We start from the raw sequence: 11,757 nt of genomic DNA on the forward strand, positions 1-11,757 counted from the left end.
TATTACAGGACGTTCTACGTCCACCGCTATGGAAGAGGGTGGCGGTGGTGAACACTCTCATGGTTAGCTTACAAGCAAAAATATAAATACCCACGAAAGCAGCAGATTGGACAGCCGTCGTCGTAGCTCAGTTGGTAAGAGCACCGGACGCGATATTCGAGGTCGTGGGTTCGGATCCCACCTGCGGCATGGTTGTTTTTTCTGCTGATTTATAAGCAATTTTCTTCAATCGATAGAATAATCTAAGTATCATTATCCTATTGATTAGCACAACACATTAAAAAAAATAAAACATTCCCCTATGCACCTTGGTTTCGGTGATTGTCGGCTTTCTTCATAAGTTTGTCAAAACGAGTCCCTAATTTTCCTTACCTTATCTGCTAATTGCTTAACGAGGGTCCCGGTTCTGGCAGACTTGATGCCATGGGTAGCATAAGAGGGCTCTCGCACAGTTTCCGCCTTCACCGTTAGATGACCTTGTACGTCACACTCGCGGTATTAGAGGACGTTCTACGTCCACCGCTATGGAAGAGGGTGGCGCTGGTGAACACTCTCATGGTTAGCTTACAAGCAAAAATATAAATACCCACGAAAGCAGCAGATTGGACAGCCGTCGTCGTAGCTCAGTTGGTAAGAGCACCGAACGCGATATTCGGAGGATATGGGTTCGGATCCCACCGGCGGCATGGTTGTTTTTTCTGCTGATTTATAAGCAATTTTCTTCAATCGATAGATTAATCTAAGTATCATTATACCATTGATTAGCACAACGCATTAAAAAAAATTAAAACATTCCCCTATGCACCTTGGTTTCGGTGATTGTCGGCTTTCTTCATAAGTTTGTCAAAACGAATCCCTAATTTTCCTTCCCTTATCTGCTAATTGCTTAACGAGGGTCTCGGTTATGGCAGACTTGATGCCATGGGTAGCATAAGAGGGCTCTCGCATAGTTTCCGCTCTCGCCGTTAGATGACGTTGTACGTCACACTCACGGTATTACAGGACGTTCTACGTCCACCGCTATGGAAGAGGGTGGCGCTGGTGAACACCCATGGTTAGCTTACAAGCAAAAATATAAATACCCACGAAAGCAGCACATTGGACAGCCTTCGTCGTAGCTCAGTTGGTAAGAGCACCGAACGCGATATTCGGAGGTCGTGGGTTCGGATCCCACCGGCGGCATGGTTGTTTTTTCTGCTGATTTATAAGCAATTTTCTTCAATCGATAGATTAATCTAAGTATCATTATCCCATTGATTAGCACAACACATTAAAAAAAATTAAAACAGTCCCCTATGCACCTTGGTTTCGGTGATTGTCGGCTTTTTTCATAAGTTTGTCAAAACGAGTCCCTAATTTTCCTTACCTTATCTTCTAATTGCTTAACGAGGGCCTCGGTTCTGGCAGACTTGATGCCATGGGTAGCATAAGAAGGCTCTCGCAGTTTCCGCCCTCGCCGTTAGATGACGTTGTACGTCACACTCGCGGTATTAGAGGACGTTCTACTTCCACCGCTATGGAAGAGGGTGGCGCTGGTGAACACTCTCATGGTTAACTTACAAGCATAAATATAAATACCCACGAAAGCAGCAGATTGGACAGCCGTCGTCGTAGCTCAGTTGGTAAGAGCACCGGACGCGATATTCGGAGGTCGTGGGTTCGGCTCCCACCGGCGGCATGGTTGTTTTTTCTGCTGATTTATAAGCAATTTTCTTCAATCGATAGGTTAATCGAAGTATCATTATCCCATTGATTAGCACAACACATTAAAAAAAATTATAACATTCCCCTATGCACCTTGGTTTCGGTGATTGTCGGCTTTCTTCATAAGCTTGTCAAAACGAGTCCCTAATTTTCCTTACCTTATCTGCTAATTGCTTAACGAGGGTCTCGGTTCTGGCAGACTTGATGCCATGGGTAGTATAAGAGAGCTCACGCACAGTTTCCGCCCTCGCCGTTAGATGCCGTTGTACGTCACACTCGCGGTATTACAGGACGTTCTACGTCCACCGCTATGGAAGAGGGTGGCGGTGGTGAACACTCTCATGGTTAGCTTACAAGCAAAAATATAAATACCCACGAAAGCAGCAGATTGGACAGCCGTCGTCGTAGCTCAGTTGGTAAGAGCACCGGACGCGATACTCGGAGGTCGTGGGTTCGGATCCCACCGGCAGCATGGTTGTTTTTTCTGCTGATTTATAAGGAATTTTCTTCAATCGATAGATTAATCTAAGTATCATTATCCCATTGATTAGCACAACGCATTAAAAAAAATTAAAACATTCCCCTATGCACCTTGGTTTCGGTGATTGTCGGCTTTCTTCATAAGTTTGTCAAAACGAGTCCCTAATTTTCCTTACCTTATCTGCTAATTGCTTAACGAGGGTCTCGGTTATGGCAGACTTGATGCCATGGGTAGCATAAGAGGGCTCTCGCACAGTTTCCGCCCTCGCCGTTAGATGACGTTCTACGTCACACTCACGGTATTACAGGACGTTCTACGTCCACCGCCATGGAAGAGGGTGGCGCTGGTGGACACTTTCATGGTTAGCTTACAAGCAAAAATATAAATACCCACGAAAGCAGCAGATTGGACAGCCGTCGTCGTAGTTCAGTTGCTAAGAGCACCGGACGCGATATTCGGAGGTCGTGGGTTCGGATCCCACCGGCGGCATGGTTGTTTTTTCTGCTGATTTATAAGCAATTTTCTTCAATGGATAGATTAATCTAAGTATCATTATCCCATTGATTATCACAACATAATAAAAAAAATTAAAACATTCCCCTATGCACCTTGGTTTCGGTGATTTTCGGCTTTCTTCATAAGTTTGTCAAAACGAGTCCCTAATTTTCCTTACCTAATCTGCTAATTGCTAAACGAGGGTCTCGGTTCTGGCAGACTTGATGCCATGGGTAGCATAAGAGGGCTCTCGCACAGTTTCCGCCCTCGCCGTTAGATGACGTTGTACGTCACACTCGCGGTATTACAGGACGTTCTACGTCCACCGCTATGGAAGAGGGTGGCGCTGGTGAACACTCTCATGGTTAGCTTACAAGCAAAAATATAAATACCCACGAAAGCAGCAGGTTGGACAGCCGTCGTCGTAGCTCAGTTGGTAAGAGCACCGGACGCGATATTCGGAGGTCTTGGGTTCGGATCCCACCGGCGGCATGGTTGTTTTTTCTGCTGATTTATAAGCAATTTTCTTCAGTCGATAGGTTAATCTAAGTATCATTATCCCATTGATTAGCACAACACATTAAAAAAAATTAAAACATTCCCCTATGCACCTTGGTTTCGGTGATGTCGGCTTTCTTCATAAGTTTGTCGAAACGAGTCCCTAATTTTCCTTACCTTATCTGCTAATTGCTTAACGAGAGTCTCGGTTTTGGCAGACTTGATGCCATGGGTAGTATAAGAGGGCTCTCGCACAGTTTCCGCCCTCACCGTTAGATGATGTTGTACGTCACTCTCGCGGTATTACAGGACGTTCTACGTCCACCGCTATGGAAGAGGGTGGCGGTGGTGAACACTCTCATGGTTAGCTTACAAGCAAAAATATAAATACCCACGAAAGCAGCAGATTGGACAGCCGTCGTCGTAGCTCAGTTGGTAAGAGCACCGGACGCGATATTCGAGGTCGTGGGTTCGGATCCCACCTGCGGCATGGTTGTTTTTTCTGCTGATTTATAAGCAATTTTCTTCAATCGATAGAATAATCTAAGTATCATTATCCTATTGATTAGCACAACACATTAAAAAAAATAAAACATTCCCCTATGCACCTTGGTTTCGGTGATTGTCGGCTTTCTTCATAAGTTTGTCAAAACGAGTCCCTAATTTTCCTTACCTTATCTGCTAATTGCTTAACGAGGGTCCCGGTTCTGGCAGACTTGATGCCATGGGTAGCATAAGAGGGCTCTCGCACAGTTTCCGCCTTCACCGTTAGATGACCTTGTACGTCACACTCGCGGTATTAGAGGACGTTCTACGTCCACCGCTATGGAAGAGGGTGGCGCTGGTGAACACTCTCATGGTTAGCTTACAAGCAAAAATATAAATACCCACGAAAGCAGCAGATTGGACAGCCGTCGTCGTAGCTCAGTTGGTAAGAGCACCGAACGCGATATTCGGAGGATATGGGTTCGGATCCCACCGGCGGCATGGTTGTTTTTTCTGCTGATTTATAAGCAATTTTCTTCAATCGATAGATTAATCTAAGTATCATTTTCCCATTGATTAGCACAACATATTAAAAAAAATTAATACAGTCCCCTATGCACCTTGGTTTCGGTGATTGTCGGCTTTTTTCATAAGCTTGTCAAAACGAGTCCCTAATTTTCCTTACTTTATCTTCTAATTGCTTAACGAGGGTCTCGGTTCTGGCAGACTTGATGCCATGGGTAGCATAAGAAGGCTCTCGCACAGTTTCCGCCCTCGCCGTTAGATGACTTTGTACGTCACACTCGCGGTATTAGAGGACGTTCTACTTCCACCGCTATGGAAGAGGGTGGCGCTGTTGAACACTCTCATGGTTAGCTTACAAGCATAAATATAAATACCCACGAAAGCAGCAGATTGGACAGCCGTCGTCGTAGCTCAGTTGGTAAGAGCACCGGACGCGATATTCGGAGGTCTTGGGTTCGGATCCCACCGGCGGCATGGTTGTTTTTTCTGCTGATTTATAAGCAATTTTCTTCAGTCGATAGGTTAATCTAAGTATCATTATCCCATTGATTAGCACAACACATTAAAAAAAATTAAAACATTCCCCTATGCACCTTGGTTTCGGTGATGTCGGCTTTCTTCATAAGTTTGTCGAAACGAGTCCCTAATTTTCCTTACCTTATCTGCTAATTGCTTAACGAGAGTCTCGGTTTTGGCAGACTTGATGCCATGGGTAGTATAAGAGGGCTCTCGCACAGTTTCCGCCCTCACCGTTAAATGATGTTGTACGTCACTCTCGCGGTATTACAGGACGTTCTACGTCCACCGCTATGGAAGAGGGTGGCGGTGGTGAACACTCTCATGGTTAGCTTACAAGCAAAAATATAAATACCCACGAAAGCAGCAGATTGGACAGCCGTCGTCGTAGCTCAGTTGGTAAGAGCACCGGACGCGATATTCGAGGTCGTGGGTTCGGATCCCACCTGCGGCATGGTTGTTTTTTCTGCTGATTTATAAGCAATTTTCTTCAATCGATAGAATAATCTAAGTATCATTATCCTATTGATTAGCACAACACATTAAAAAAAATAAAACATTCCCCTATGCACCTTGGTTTCGGTGATTGTCGGCTTTCTTCATAAGTTTGTCAAAACGAGTCCCTAATTTTCCTTACCTTATCTGCTAATTGCTTAACGAGGGTCCCGGTTCTGGCAGACTTGATGCCATGGGTAGCATAAGAGGGCTCTCGCACAGTTTCCGCCTTCACCGTTAGATGACCTTGTACGTCACACTCGCGGTATTAGAGGACGTTCTACGTCCACCGCTATGGAAGAGGGTGGCGCTGGTGAACACTCTCATGGTTAGCTTACAAGCAAAAATATAAATACCCACGAAAGCAGCAGATTGGACAGCCGTCGTCGTAGCTCAGTTGGTAAGAGCACCGAACGCGATATTCGGAGGATATGGGTTCGGATCCCACCGGCGGCATGGTTGTTTTTTCTGCTGATTTATAAGCAATTTTCTTCAATCGATAGATTAATCTAAGTATCATTTTCCCATTGATTAGCACAACATATTAAAAAAAATTAATACAGTCCCCTATGCACCTTGGTTTCGGTGATTGTCGGCTTTTTTCATAAGCTTGTCAAAACGAGTCCCTAATTTTCCTTACTTTATCTTCTAATTGCTTAACGAGGGTCTCGGTTCTGGCAGACTTGATGCCATGGGTAGCATAAGAAGGCTCTCGCACAGTTTCCGCCCTCGCCGTTAGATGACTTTGTACGTCACACTCGCGGTATTAGAGGACGTTCTACTTCCACCGCTATGGAAGAGGGTGGCGCTGTTGAACACTCTCATGGTTAGCTTACAAGCATAAATATAAATACCCACGAAAGCAGCAGATTGGACAGCCGTCGTCGTAGCTCAGTTGGTAAGAGCACCGGACGCGATATTCGGAGGTCGTGAGTTCCGCTCCCACCGGCGGCATGGTTGTTTTTTCTGCTGATTTATAAGCAATTTTCTTCAATCGATAGATTAATCTAAGTATCATTTTCCCATTGATTAGCACAACACATTAAAAAAAATAATACAGTCCCCTATGCACCTTGGTTTCGGTGATTGTCGGCTTTTTTCATAAGCTTGTCAAAACGAGTCCCTAATTTTCCTTACCTTATCTTCTAATTGCTTAACGAGGGTCTCGGTTCTGGCAGACTTGATGCCATGGGTAGCATAAGAAGGCTCTCGCACAGTTTCCGCCCTCGCCGTTAGATGACGTTGTACGTCACACTCGCGGTATTAGAGGACGTTCTACTTCCACCGCTATGGAAGAGGGTGGCGCTGTTGAACACTCTCATGGTTAGCTTACAAGCATAAATATAAATACCCACGAAAGCAGCAGATTGGACAGCCGTCGTCGTAGCTCAGTTGGTAAGAGCACCGGACGCGATATTCGGAGGTCGTGAGTTCCGCTCCCACCGGCGGCATGGTTGTTTTTTCTGCTGATTTATAAGCAATTTTCTTCAATCGATAGGTTAATCTAAGTATCATTATCCCATTGATTAGCACAACACATTACAAAAAATTAAAACATTCCCCTATGCACCTTGGTTTCGGTGATGTCGGCTTTCTTCATAAGTTTGTCGAAACGAGTCCCTAATTTTCCTTACCTTATCTGCTAATTGCTTAACGAGAGTCTCGGTTCTGGCAGACTTGATGCCATGGGTAGTATAAGAGGGCTCTCGCACAGTTTCCGCCCTCGCCGTTAGATGACGTTGTACGTCACACTCGCGGTATTACAGGACGTTCTACGTCCACCGCTATGGAAGAGGGTGGCGGTGGTGAACACTCTCATGGTTAGCTTACAAGCAAAAATATAAATACCCACGAAAGCAGCAGATTGGACAGCCGTCGTCGTAGCTCAGTTGGTAAGAGCACCGGACGCGATATTCGGAGGTCGTGGGTTCGGATCCCACCGGCGGCATGGTTGTTTTTTCTGCTGATTTATAGGCAATTTTCTTCAATCGATAGATTAATCTAAGTATCATTATCCCATTGATTAGCACAACGCATTAAAAAAATTAAAACATTCCCCTATGCACCTCGGTTTCGGTGATTGTCGGCTTTCTTCATAAGTTTGTCAAAACGAGTCCCTAATTTTCCTTACCTTATCTGCTAATTGCTTAACGAGGGTCTCGGTTCTGGCAGACATGATGCCATGGGTAGCATAAGAGGGCTCTCGCACAGTTTCCGCCCTCGCCGTTAGATGACGTTGTACGTCACACTCGCGGTATTACAGGACTTTCTACTTCCACCGCTATGGAAGAGGGTGGCGCTGGTGAACACTCTCATGGTTAGCTTACAAACAAAAATATAAATACCCACGAAAGCAGCAGATTGGACAGCCGTCGTCGTAGCTCAGTTGGTAAGAGCACCGAACGCGATATTCGGAGGTCGTGGGTTCGGATCCCACCGGCGGCATGGTTGTTTTTTCTGCTGATTTATAAGCAATTTTCTTCAATCGATAGATTAATCTAAGTATCATTATCCCATTGATTAGCACAACACATTACAAAAAAATTAAAACAGTCCCCTATGCACCTTGGTTTCGGTGATTGTCGGCATTCTTCATAAGTTTGTCAAAACGAGTCCCTAATTTTCCTTACCTTATCTGCTAATTGCTTAACGAGGGTCTCGGTTCTGGCAGACTTGATGCCATGGGTAGTATAAGAGGGCTCTCACACAGTTTCCGCCCTCGCCGTCAGATGACGTTGTACGTCACACTCGCGGTATTACAGGACGTTCTACGTCCACCGTTATGGAAGAGGGTGGCGCTGGTGAACACTCTCATGGTTAGCTTACAAGCAAAAATATAAATACCCACGAAAGCGGCAGATTGGACAGCCGTCTTCGTAGCTCAGTTGGTAAGAGCACCAGACGCGATATTCGGAGGTCGTGGGTTCGGATCCCACCGGCGGCATGGTTGTTTTTTCTGCTGATTTATAAGCAATTTTCTTCAATCGATAGATTAATCTAAGTATCATTATCCCATTGATTAGCACAACGCATTAAAAAAATTAAAACATTCCCCTATGCACCTTGGTTTCGGTGATTGTCGGCTTTCTTCATAAGTTTGTCAAAACGAATCCCTAATTTTCCTTACCTTATCTGCTAATTGCTTAACGATGTCTCGGTTATGGCAGACTTGATGCCATGGGTAGCATAAGAGGGCTCTCGCATAGTTTCCGCCCTCGCCGTTAGATGACGTTGTACGTCACACTCACGGTATTACAGGACGTTCTACGTCCACCGCTATGGAAGAGGGTGGCGCTGGTGAACACTCATGGTTAGCTTACAAGCAAAAATATAAATACCCACGAAAGCAGCAGATTGGACAGCCGTCGTCGTAGCTCAGTTGGTAAGAGCACCGAACGCGATATTCGGAGGTCGTGGGTTCGGATCCCACCGGCGGCATGGTTGTTTTTTCTGCTGATTTATAAGCAATTTTCTTCAATCGATAGATTAATCTAAGTATCATTATCCCATTGATTAGCACAACACATTAAAAAAAATTAAAACAGTCCCCTATGCACCTTGGTTTCGGTGATTGTCGGCTTTTTTCATAAGTTTGTCAAAGCGAGTCCCTAATTTTCCTTACCTTATCTTCTAATTGCTTAACGAGGGTCTCGGTTCTGGCAGACTTGATGCCATGGGTAGCATAAGAAGGCTCTCGCACAGTTTCCGCCCTCGCCGTAAGATGACGTTGTACGTCACACTCGCGGTATTTGAGGACGTTCTACTTCCACCGCTATGGAAGAGGGTGGCGCTGGTGAACACTCTCATGGTTAGCTTACAAGCATAAATATAAATACCCACGAAAGCAGCAGATTGGACAGCCGTCGTCGTAGCTCAGTTGGTAAGAGCACCGGACGCGATATTCGGAGTTCGTGGGTTCGGCTCCCACCGGCGGCATGGTTGTCTTTTCTGCTGATTTATAAGCAATTTTCTTCAATCGATAGGTTAATCGAAGTATCATTATCCCATTGATTAGCACAACACATTAAAAAAAATTAAAACATTCCCTTATGCACCTTGGTTTCGGTGATTGTCGGCTTTCTTCATAAGCTTGCCAAAACGAGTCCCTAATTTTCCTTACCTTATCTGCTAATTGCTTAACGAGGGTCTCGGTTCTGGCAGACTTGATGCCATGGGTAGTATAAGAGGGCTCTCGCACAGTTTCCGCCCTCGCCGTTAGATGACGTTGTACGTCACACTCGCGGTATTACAGGACGTTCTACGTCCACCGCTATGGAAGAGGGTCGCGCTGGTGAACACTCTCATGGTTAGCTTACAAGCAAAAAATATAAATACCCACGAAAGCAGCAGATTGGACAGCCGTCATCGTAGCTCAGTTGGTAAGAGCACCGGACGCGATATTCGGAGGTCGTGGGTTCGGATCCCACCGGTGGCATGGTTGTTTTTTCTGCTGATTTATAAGGAATTTTCTTCAATCGATAGATTAATCTAAGTATCATTATCCCATTGATTAGCACAACGCATTAAAAAAAATTAAAACATTCCCCTATGCACCTTGGTTTCGGTGATTGTCGGCTTTCTTCATAAGCTTGTCAAAACGAGTCCCTAATTTTCCTTACCTTTTCTGCTAATTGTTTAACGAGGGTCTCGGTCATGGCAGACTTGATGCCATGGGTAGCATAAGAGGGCTCTCGCACAGTTTCCGCCCTCGCCGTTAGATGACGTTCTACGTCACACTCACGGTATTACAGGACGTTCTACGTCCACCGCTATGGAAGAGGGTGGGGCTGGTGAACACTTTCATGATTAGCTTACAAGCAAAAATATAAATACCCACGAAAGCAGCAGATTGGACAGCCGTCGTCGTAGTTCAGTTGGTAAGAGCACCGGACGCGATATTCGGAGGTCGTGGGTTCGGATCTCACCGGCGGCATGGTTGTTTTTTCTGCTGATTTATAAGCAATTTTCTTCAATGGATAGATTAATCTAAGTATCATTATCCCAATGATTAGCACAACACATTAAAAAAAATTAAAACATTCCCCTATGCACCTTGGTTTCGGTGATTTTCGGCTTTCTTCATAAGTTTGTCAAAACGAGTCCCTAATTTTCCTTACCTAATCTGCTAATTGCTAAACGAGGGTCTCGGTTCTGGCAGACTTGATGCCATGGGTAGCATAAGAGGGCTCTCGCACAGTTTCCGCCCTCGCCGTTAGATGACGTTGTACGTCACACTCGCGGTATTACAGGACGTTCTACGTCCACCGCTATGGAAGAGGGTGGCGCTGGTGAACACTCTCATGGTTAGCTTACAAGAAAAAATATAAATACCCACGAAAGCAGCAGATTGGACAGCCGTCGTCGTAGCTCAGTTGGTAAGAGCACCGGATGCGATATTCGGAGGTCTTGGGTTCGGATCCCACCGGCGGCATGGTTGTTTTTTCTGCTGATTTATAAGCAATTTTCTTCAATCGATAGATTAATCTAAGTATCATTATCCCATTGATTAGCACAACACATTAAAAAAAATTAAAACATTCCCCTATGCACCTTGGTTTCGGTGATTGTCGGCTTTCTTCATAAGTTTGTCGAAACGAGTCCCTAATTTTCCTTACCTTATCTGCTAATTGCTTAACGAGAGTCTCGGTTCTGGCAGACTTGATGCCATGGGTAGTATAAGAGGGCTCTCGCACAGTTTCCGCCCTCGCCGTTAGATGACGTTGTACGTCACACTCGCGGTATTACAGGACGTTCTACGTCCACCGCTATGGAAGAGGGTGGCGCTGGTGAACACTCTCATGGTTAGCTTACAAGCAAAAATATAAATACCCACGAAAGCAGCAGATTGGACAGCCGTCGTCGTAGCTCAGTTGGTAAGAGCACCGGACGCGATATTCGGAGGTCGTGGGTTCGGATCCCACCAGCGGCATGGTTGTTTTTTCTGCTGATTTATAAGCAATTTTCTTCAATCGATAGATTAATCTAAGTATCATTATACCATTGATTAGCACAACGCATTAAAAAAAAATTAAAACATTCCCCTATGCACCTTGGTTTCGGTGATTGTCGGCTTTCTTCATAAGTTTGTCAAAACGAATCCCTAATTTTCCTTCCCTTATCTGCTAATTGCTTAACGAGGGTCTCGGTTATGGCAGACTTGATGCCGTGGGTAGCATAAGAGGGCTCTCGCATAGTTTTCGCTCTCGCCGTTAGATGACGTTGTACGTCACACTCACGGTATTACAGGACGTTCTACGTCCACCGCTATGGAAGAGGGTGGCGCTGGTGAACACCCATGGTTAGCTTACAAGCAAAAATATAAATACCCACGAAAGCAGCAGATTGGACAGCCTTCGTCGTAGCTCAGTTGGTAAGAGCACCGAACGCGATATTCGGAGGTCGTGGGTTCGGATCCCACCGGCGGCATGGTTGTTTTTTCTGCTGATTTATAAGCAATTTTCTTCAATCGTTAGATTAATCTAAGTATCATTATCCCATTGATTAGCACAACACATTAAAAAAAATTAAAACAGTCCCCTATGCACCTTGGTTTCGGT

The sequence above is a fragment of the Amblyomma americanum genome, chromosome 8 (genome assembly GCF_052857255.1).
Source record: "Amblyomma americanum isolate KBUSLIRL-KWMA chromosome 8, ASM5285725v1, whole genome shotgun sequence".
Lineage (NCBI taxonomy): Eukaryota > Metazoa > Arthropoda > Arachnida > Ixodida > Ixodidae > Amblyomma > Amblyomma americanum.